Genomic DNA, 10185 nt, shown 5'->3' with positions numbered 1-10185 from the left:
AGAACACCTAGAGTTAGGCTCTCATCTACAGGGTGATGTCAGATCTCATCCAAGCACACCCCACTTTGCGTCTTGGGAGAAGAATACCTAGAGTTAGGCTCTCATCTACAGGGTGATGTCAGATCTCATCCAAGCACACCCCACTTTGCGTCTTAGGAGAACACCTAGAGTTAGGCTCTCGTCTACAGGGTGATGTCGGATCTCATCCAAGCACACCCCACTCTGCATCTTGGGAGGAGAACACCTAGAGTTAATCTCCCGTCTACAGGGTGATGCCGGATCTCATCCAAGCACGCCCCACTTCGTGTCTTAGGAGAACACCTAGAGTTAGGCTCTCGTCTACAGGGTGATGCCGGATCTCATCCAAGCACGCCCCACTTCGTGTCTTAGGAGAGCGCCTTAAGTCCCTTTCTCCAGGGATTAAATACTAATCCGACAGGCATGTCTATCTGCCAAACAGCATTACTGAGAATGGGTAGAGGAGAGGGTAATAAGAGGTAAAAGGGGGTAATTAAAATGTATTGACCCTCTAGGCATGGTTGTTGCTGTTGTTAGGTGCCGTCAAATCATTTCTGACTCACAGCAACCCCATGTACAACAGAATGAAACACTGTCCGGTCCTGTGCCAGCCTCACAATCTTTGTTACGCTTGAGCCCATTGTTGCAGCCACTGTGTCAATCCATCTCATCAAGGGTCTTCCTCTTTTTCACTGACCCTCTGCTTTACCAAGCATGATGTCCTTCTCCAGGGACTGATCCTTTCTAATAACATGTCCAAAGTATGTAACACGTAGTCTCACCATCCTTGCTTCTAAGGAGCATTCTGGTTGTACTTCTTCCGAGATAGATTTGTTTGTTCTTCTAGCAGTCCATGGTATGTTCAATATTCTTTGCCAATGCCACAATTCAAAAGCATCAGCTCTCCTTTGGTCTTCCTTATTGCAGGGAATAGACATCATTTATTGCCACTGTTCAGGCTATTCTAGATTTCCTGGTGCCAGAGAACAGCCCTTTCTCCTTTACTCCAAAATAGCTTAACAGAGTTGTAGGTTTCCTCAGAGGCCAATTATCTCCCCCTAAAGCACATACTTTACTTTGTGTCCATTAAAAACCAAACCAGACCCATTGTCATGGAGTCAATTCTGACACATAGTGACCCTACAGGACAGAGTAGAACTGCCCCATAGGGTTTCCAAGGAGTGGCTGGTGGATTCAAACTGCCGACTTTTTGGTTAGCAGCTGAGCTCTTAACCACTGTGCCACCTGTGTCCATTAGCAGTTATTATGTCCATGAGCAGCTCAGGAGACGACGAGAGAGATTACAAAGCACCTACAAACCCAGCAGAAGAGAAGCATCCTGGGGATAAGTTTCAGATGAAAAGCAGCTTTGTTGTTCCTGGTGGCGCACTTTCACGTTTCTGTTCATTGGTGCACTCAGCCATCCTCAAAGCATAGCACCTCGGTTTGACCTGTTTTCTCATCTTGAGCATGCAGGTGGGTGACGGTGAGCAACCGCTTCACTACTCTGGGGTCTGGAACTTTTATCTGGGAAGGTTGGGGCAGATGCCCCCAGGGTCACATCTACCCCTGACCTTGTTCATCCCGTTAGTAACATCTTTCATTCCTGTGGCATGTTTGTTACAAATGATGAACCAATACTGATACATTGTTATTAACTGAAGTCCACAGTTTACATGAGAGTTTACTCACTCTTCGTGTTGTACAGTCCTGTGGGTTTTGACAAATGCATCATGTCATGTATCTGCCATTACACTATCATACTGAATAGTTTCATTGCCCTCAAGATATCCCTGTGCGCCACCAATTTATCCCTCCTCCTACCTATTTTTCATGCAAGTTGATCTACCTGCGTAATTCTGGTGTTGTCACATTACAAGTTATTGTTTCAATATCGCCCTAGACATCCAAGTCCTGCACATAAATTTAAATCTAAGAAACCTGTGACTCCGAAGTGCAATTGGTGGGTTAAATAACGCACCCCATGGCCTTAATTGCATTATGCCAATACTCACTGTGGTCAGCTTTTAAGCTGCTTCTGCCGCTGAAATGAGGGAGCGGTTTGCAGCTCCAACAAAGTCTTGGGGTCCACTCTACCAATCCCTGTCCTCTGGTGCCAGACGCCTTGGTTGGTGTCTGTTTTAGAATCTTCATCTCTCCTTAAGATTATTTTCAAACTAGAAAATGCTGATATTGTAGGTGGGCACTGCTGTATAGGCAGGTTTCACGTTGCTGGATTCTTCGTGTTTCGGTTGTCTTAAAAATAAAAACAAGGCAAGGGAGAAAAGGATGGTGTTAATTCTGTGGAAGACGCATTTGTTTTGCCCTAATTGATTAAGAAAGTGGGTCACTGACTTGACTGCTATATCTTTTTTTCTTTTTTACATGCGTTTTTAGCTTTTAATGGTTGCTGAAAAAACAATTTCTAAAAACCAGGTAATTGTCAAGTGTACTGCCCTACCTCTCCTTTTTAATATGCTAGATGTTTCTGTCTTTTTCAAAATGTGAAGTTCTGACCTATTCTCATTTTCCCCCCAAGACCCTTTCAACAATTGGAAGAGAGATACCTTTCCAGGTGTTGAGTGTAACTCCATTGTGTGGGGTACAGCTCATTAACAAGATGGAACTGATGTTCACAGATACCAGAGAATCTGCACAGTACTTTTTAAACGGTCATGCAGCTCTTTCTGGCGCCCTCAGATGTCTTCCCATTTGGTGGAGCCACAGCCCTCCTGGTTCAGAGCAATGAGCTCATTCCTTCTTGCAGGAAAAGACTTGGCCCCAGACAACCTGCTCAGGGAAACAGGGCTTCTGACAGCGCTTCTCCTAATGCCCTGATGAGTAAGGCCAGGCAGGCAGAATGGAACTATTTATGGGGGCGGATGTGTTTCCTGGAAACCCTGGTGGTGCAGTGGTTAAGAGCTCAGGCTGCTAACCAAAGAGTTGGCAGTTCAAATCCACCAGCTGCTCCTTGGAAACCCTATGCAGCAGTTCTACTCTGTCCTATACGGTCGCTATGAGTCGGAATCGACTTGATGGCAACGGGTTTGGGGTTTTTTTTGTATTTTTTGTTTTTTTTGGTAGGAGTTCCCTGGAGCCCCTGGGTGGTGCAAACAGTGAACGTGCTCACTGCTAAAGGAAAGATTGGAGGTTCAAGTTTACCCAGAGGTGTCTCGGAAGAAAGGCCTGGCAATCTGCGTCTGAAAACGCAACCACTGAGAACCCTGTGGAGCACAGTTCTACACTGACACTTATGAGGTCACCATGAGTCGGAGTCGACTTGACTGAACTTTTTTTTTTTTTAAATCACGATTATGGTGGGTCGTTAACTAACATAGAGTCCCAGATGGTGCAAATCATTAATGCACTCGGCTGCTAACCGAAAGGTTGCAGGTTCAAGTCTACCCAGAGGCACCTTGGAAGAAAGCTTCTGAAAACTCAGCCCCTGAGAACCGTGTGGAGCACAATTCTACTCCGACGCATGTGGGGGTGCCATGAGTCAACGTGGACTCCATGGCAACTGGTTTGTTACGTTTTCTGTGGCCACTGAAACAAAGTACCACAAACTAGGAGGCTTAGAACAATAGAAATGTATCATCTCGCACTGCTGGAGGCCAGAAGTCTGAAATCAAGCTGTGGGCAGGGCTACACTCCCTCGGGAGGCTCTAGGGGAGGATGCTTCCTCATCTCTTCCAGCTCCTGGGCTGGTGGCCACATCAGTCCAATCTCTGCCTCCGTCTTCACATGCCTTCTACTCTGTCTGTGTCTCTTCTTCTGTCCCTTATAAGGACACTTGTTATTTCGCCTAGGGTCACCCTGATGCTGGATGATCTCATCTTGAGAGCCTCACCTTAATCACACCTGCAAAGACTCTACTTCCCAAGGACGCCACATTCGCAGGTTCCAGGTGGGCATGAATTTTGGTGTACTCTCCTCAGCCCAAGCCAGGTGAAAACCAGGTCTGATATAACGACAGGCTCCCTGGGGCACTGGCCAAGCGTATCCTGCAGGCGACATCTGTCTCCTCAAACAGGCCTCGAGGACGCAGCTCTCCAAGTGTGGCCAGGGTGATACCGCCTCTTCCACCAGCCACTGCTTTTTCCCTTCAGTGAAAGAGCCCCCAAGAAAATAGGGGGAATCCTCCGAGCTGGCAGGTCCCGGGGTGATGCAGTTTGTGCTCAACTACCAACCTCACGGTTGGTGGTTCAAGCTCACCCAGCAGTGCTGCAGAAGAAAGGCCTGGCAATATTCTTCCATAAAGATTATAGCCAAGAAAACCCTACAGGGCATGAGTTCGGTGCCCATGAGTCAGAGTGGACTCCACACTCACTGTGGAGTCCCTGGGTGGTACACATGGTTACCACACTTGGCTGCTATCCACAATGTTGGCGCTTCCACACTGAGACAAACTAGGAAGAAAGACAGCAATCTGCTCCCAAGAAATCAGCCATCGAAGACCCTGGGGAGCACAGTTCTACTCTTACACACGTGGGGTTGTCATGAGTCAGAATAGACCCCACGGCAACAGGTTTGAGGTTCTCCCCCCCCCCAATACCCCTACCCCTGGGTGAAAGGAAACCCTGGTGGCACAGTGGTTAAAGCACATGGCTGCTAACCAAACGGTCAGCGGTTTGAACTCACCATCTGTTCTGCAGGAGAAAGATGTGGCATTCTGCTTCCGTAAAGATGCACAGCTTGGAAACCTACGGGGCAGTTGTACCCTGTCCTATAGGGTTCCTATGAGTCAGAATCGACTCGACAGACGAGGGGTTTTCCCCCTGGGTGAAGGAGCCCTGGTGGCACAATGGTTAAGCACTCAGCTGCAAACAGAAAGGTTGGCAGTTGGAATCCACCCCTGGGGATCTGCTCCCGTAAAGCTTACAGCCTAGGAAACCCTATGGGGTAGTTCTACTCTGTCACATGGGGTCACCATGACTTGGAATCCACTCAACAGCACCCAACAACAACAGCAAACCCTGGGGTGGCACAAATGGTTTGCCCTTGACCACGAGCCTAAAGGTTGGTGGTTCAAACTCATTCAGAGGTAATATGAAACAAAGGTCTGGAGATCTGCTTCTGTAAAGATTTCTGCCAAGAAAACCCTATGGAGCACAGTTCTACTCTGTAACAGGTCGGGGCACCATGAGTTGGAGTCAATCGACAGCTGGGGGTTCTCAGGTAACAGAGGATCCCTGGAAGCATCCAATCCTTGGCCACTGAGCCTGGATGACAGAGAACTTTCTGGAAGCCTGGAAAAACATACAGAATGCCCGTCTGTCCTTTCATTTCTGTGTGTCAGTTAGCAGCACCAGGTTTCATACTAAACCCCAGATCGCCGCCCTCCCTCCTCATAGCTTGACACGGGGAGACAGTTCTTTGCATTGAGAAGGCGTGGGTGAATTTGAAGTTGCCGGAAACCCACTTGTCGGAGGTCCCCTATTTGATCTCCAAGATTTAAGACCACATCCTTCCTTTCCTGTGGCTGCGCTGGATCTGGAAGGGAGAGAAGCTGCAGCTGGGTGCTGTGATCTGCTGCAAAGGCAGCTGCCCCACCGGCAGCTGTCGGAGCTGCAAGCGGCCCTTTGAACACGCGGTGCTGCTGAGATGGTGTTGCACAGGATGGGCTTAAAAAACAAAACGTGTTTCCTTTCCATCACAAAGAGTCTTCTCTTCTGAATTCTAGTCTTCCGTGTTCTCCTTTTGCTAGGGATGGTTTATTAGAAGAAGAAAAAAAACAAAAACCAGCTGTGCTGTTAAATCCAACTCACGGCAACTGCATGCGTATCAGAGTAGCACTGTGCTCCATAGGGTTTTCAAGGCTGTTTTTTTGGCAGCAGATCGCCAGGCCTTTCTTCTGAGGCACCTCTGGATGAACTCAAACCTCCAACCTCTCAGCTATCAGCCAAGCTTGTTAACCATTTGCCCAACTAGGAACTAACAGGTTGCCATCGACTCAACTTGGACTCACGGCCATGTTGTCAGAGTACAACTGTGCTCTACAGGACTCCGCTGGCTGGTTTTTCAGAAGTGGATCGCCAGGGCTTTCTTCCAAGGCATGTCTGGGTGGACTCAAATCTCCAATCTTTCGGTTAGCAGCCAAGTGCATTAACTTGTTTGCAGCACCCAGAAACCCCAAACCCATTGTTGTCGAGTCAATTCTGACTCATGGCACCACCCACCGTGTTTATCAGAGTAGAACTGTGCTCCACAGGGTTTTCAGTGGCTGATTTTTCAGAAGTTAATCACCAGGCCTTTCTTCCTAGGCACCTCTGGGTGCTCAGCACCCCTTAACCAATGACTCCCCATCCCCCCTACCATCTGCACCTAAAAACCAGAAAACCATACCCATTGCAGTGGAGTCAATTCCGACTCATAGCGACCCTACTGGGCTGAGTGGAACTGCCTGAGTAGGGTTTCCAGGGAGCAGCGGGTGGATTTGCACCAGCTGGGTAGCAGTCAAACTCTTCACCACTGCGCCACCAGGGCTCCCCACGTGTGCCTAGTAGCCATTAATAAATAGACTGATCTCTACACATCTGTGTATTCGGGACGTTTCACGTAAGTGGGCCCTCCCGTTTTTCATGAGGCATCTTTGGCAATGTTAGTTTCACAATGTAGACTTTAAAAAACAACCTAGCCCATCGCCGTCGAGTGGCTTCTGACTCATAGCCACCCTGTAGGGCAGAGTAGAACTGCCCATAGGGTTTCCAAGGAGTGGCCGCTGGATTCGAACTGCTGACCTTTTGGTTAGCAGCCGAACTCTTAACCAGTGAGCCACCGGGACCCCTTGCAATGTAGATACACAGTGTTAAATAACCCACTCATTGATTCTGCTCATAGCGCCCCAATGTGACAGAGCAGACCTGCCCCCATAGAGTCTTCTAGGCTGTAACCTTTACGGGAGCAGATCTCCAGGTCTTTTTACCGTGCGTGGAGCCTCTGGGTGGGTTCGAACCTCCGACATTTCGGTTAGCAGCCCAGGACTTAAAGGTTGTGTCACCAAGTCTCCCTGTGTTAAATGAAGGCAGGTATACTAAAACTTGCAAAGCGCTTAGGCTCCAAAAAAAAAAAAGCTGACGAAGCCGCTGAGAGGTTACTGGCTGCTGAAGGAACGCGGTGGCTCTGGAGGCGCCCCCTTCCCCTTCAACCACCTCAGACTTGCCCCGAGGAGGGGCTGTGCGCACAGCCTGGGAACCTCACCTGTGCTGCAGGTCCCGTCCTCCTCTTCGTGTGTGGGTCCGAAACCCTGGAACATGTCCCCAGCCGGGCGGGAAGAAAGCTGCCAGGAAAACACACAGCTGCCCCTCAAACGCGGCGGCCGCGCTCTCGCGTCTCTGTAAGGGCTCCGGCGCGCCTGTAACCTCGTTTTCTGCGGCTGGGCTGCGAGTCAACACCTGTAAATCTCACAGGCTGACCTGGGAGCAGTAATCCCCACACCTCTCCCTCCCACTCCCCACGGCGGCCTGGGTGAAGTTTTCCCATCGTTATCCCTACAAAGTTTCTGGCAGGAGCACAAACTGGAGAGAGGAGAGCAGCTTGGAGCGCGCCGGGCTTCTTGTACGGGTCCGCTGGGTGCACTTGAGGAGCTGGGGAGCAGTTCCTGGCGTTGAATGTGGGTGGGGGGCCTGGACTGCCCGGGATTTGAACAGCTGAGAGGCCTTTTTGCAAATGAAATGCATGGACGTGCTAAGAAAACAAGCTAGCTGAAGTCCAAAGTGGGTTCTAGAAAAGACGCTCAGCTTTTTACTTGCACTGCATCAACCTGCCGGTCTAGATTAAAGGGGGGCAGAGAGGGGCCCAGAAGGAGATTCCACTGCTGATTATTTCAGGCGCCTTTGAAAGGTATTTGGGAAACAGGAGTTCAAACAAAAGCATGCCCAGGCATGTTCACAGCAGCACTATTCACAACAGTCAAAGGTGTCCATCAACAGATGAATGGATAAGCACAGTGCAGCCCATCCATACCATGGAGTATTACCCAACCATAAAGACAAATGAAGTCGTGATTCATGCCACAACATAGATGGACCTTGAAAACATCATGCAGAGTGAAATAAGTCAGCGGGGGGAAAAAAATCACATACTGTATGATCCCACTTACATGAAATATCCAGTATAAAGACCCGTTGCTGCTGAGTGGATTCCAACGCATAGTCACCCTAAAGCACAGAGTAGAACTGCCCCATAGGGTTTCCCAGGCTGTAATCTTTATGGAAGTAGACTGCCACATCTTTCACCTATGCGGAGCAGCTGGTGGGTTTGAACCACTGACCTTTCGGTTAGCAGCTGAGCACTGAACCACAGCACCACCAGGACTCCGCTCATATGAATGATCCATTGCCATTGAGTCGATTCTGACTCATAGCAAGCCTGTAGGACAGAGTAGAACCGCCCCACAGTGTTTCCAAGGCTATAAATCTTTTCAGAAGCAGACTGCCACGTCTTTCTCCCGCAGAGCAGCTGGTGGGTTCCAACTGCTGACCTTTCGGTTAGCAGCCAGTTAGCAGCTGAGCACGTAACTACTGCACCACCAACCCAAACCAAACTCGTTGCCATCAAGTGGCTTCCGATTCATAGCGACCCTACAGGACAGAGTAGAACCGCCTCATAGGGTTTCCAAGGAGAGGCTGGTGAATTTGAACTGCCGACCTTTTGGTTAGCAGCCGAACTCTTAACCACTGCACCACCAGGGCTCCTTAATATCCAGAATAGGCAAATCTAGAGTCAGAAAGCAGATTAGTGATTGTAGGAAGTGGGGGAGGAGGAGATGGGGAGTGAGTGACCGCTAATGTGTACGGGGCTTCTGTTTGGGGGGATGAACTGCTTGGGAGCTAGTTAGTGATGGCGGTCATACAGCATTGTGATGTACTAAATGTCACTGAACTGTGCACTTTAACACGGTTAATTTTGTGATATGCAAATTTCACTCCATTTAAAAAAAAATAAACGTATTTGGAGTCCCCACTGAGTCAGTGGTAGCATGTAACATATTTTGGTCCTTCAGTGGAGAGAAAGATTTGCCCTGGACGAGCTTCTGATCAGCTGCGAAACTGAGAAGACAAGAGTGCAGTCCGTATAAATGTGGACCACAGAGCCATGGGGGTGGTCAGGCGTCTTACATGTAACTTTAAACGGAGGTGAAATTCGCCCTCATCTCTGTCTCTCTCTCTCTTCCCATTGCTGTAACCAAACCCATTGCCTTTGAGTCAATTCTGGCTCATTGTGACCCTATAGGACAGAGTAGAACTGCCCCAGAGGGTTTCCAAGGCTGTGAATCTATACCGAAGCCAACTGCCAGGTCTTTCTCCCCCATGGAGCAGCTGGTGCATTCAAGCCACCGATGTTTCAGTTAGCAGCCGAGTGCTTAGCCACTGTACCACCAGAGTTCCTCTCTGTCTTTCCAGGGCTCTTTAAACAAGAGGACAACTAGTGTAATCAGTGGTGGTTCAGGGGTACGATCCTTACCTTCCAAGCGGGAGACACGGGTTCAATTCCCAATCAGGGCACCTCATGTGCAGCCACCACCCGTCTGTCCATGGAGGCTTCTGTACTGCTGTGATGCTGAACAGGCTTCAGCAGAGCTTCCAGACTGAGATGAACTAAGAAGAAAGGCCTGGTGATCTCCTCTCGAAAATCAGCCATGAAAACCCTATGGATCACAACGGTCCCATCCACAACCAATTGTGGGGATGGTGAAGGACTGGGCAGTGTTTCATTCCTGCGTGCATGGGGGGGCGCCATGAGTCAGTGGTTGACTCGACAACAGCTTACTTACAAACAAAATAAACAGACATGCATGTAGACATCATCTGGCTCCATCTACTCATTTTTCAGGTGAGGACGCTAAGGCCTGTTGAATATATACAGCTTCACCCTTCAGCCTTTCACACGATATGAAAACATCACGATATGAAAACATGCGGTGTTTAGAAAACCCCTTGAGATGTGTTTTCTAAATAATCCCCAGGTGAACCTATGTCTCTAAACACTGAAAAGATTGAAGTTGTCAAGGATTTCATTTTACCTGGATCCACAATCAACGCCCATGGAAGGGGCAGTCAAGAAATGAGACCACACGTGGAGGCAAGGCCAAGATGGCGGAGTAGTCAGACACTACTGGTGGACCCTCTTACAACAAAGACCTGAAAAAAACAAGTGAATCAATTA

This window comes from Trichechus manatus, unplaced genomic scaffold (genome assembly GCF_000243295.1).
Source record: "Trichechus manatus latirostris isolate Lorelei unplaced genomic scaffold, TriManLat1.0 scaffold00134, whole genome shotgun sequence".
Classification (NCBI taxonomy): domain Eukaryota; kingdom Metazoa; phylum Chordata; class Mammalia; order Sirenia; family Trichechidae; genus Trichechus; species Trichechus manatus.
This window is presented reverse-complemented; position numbering follows the sequence as displayed.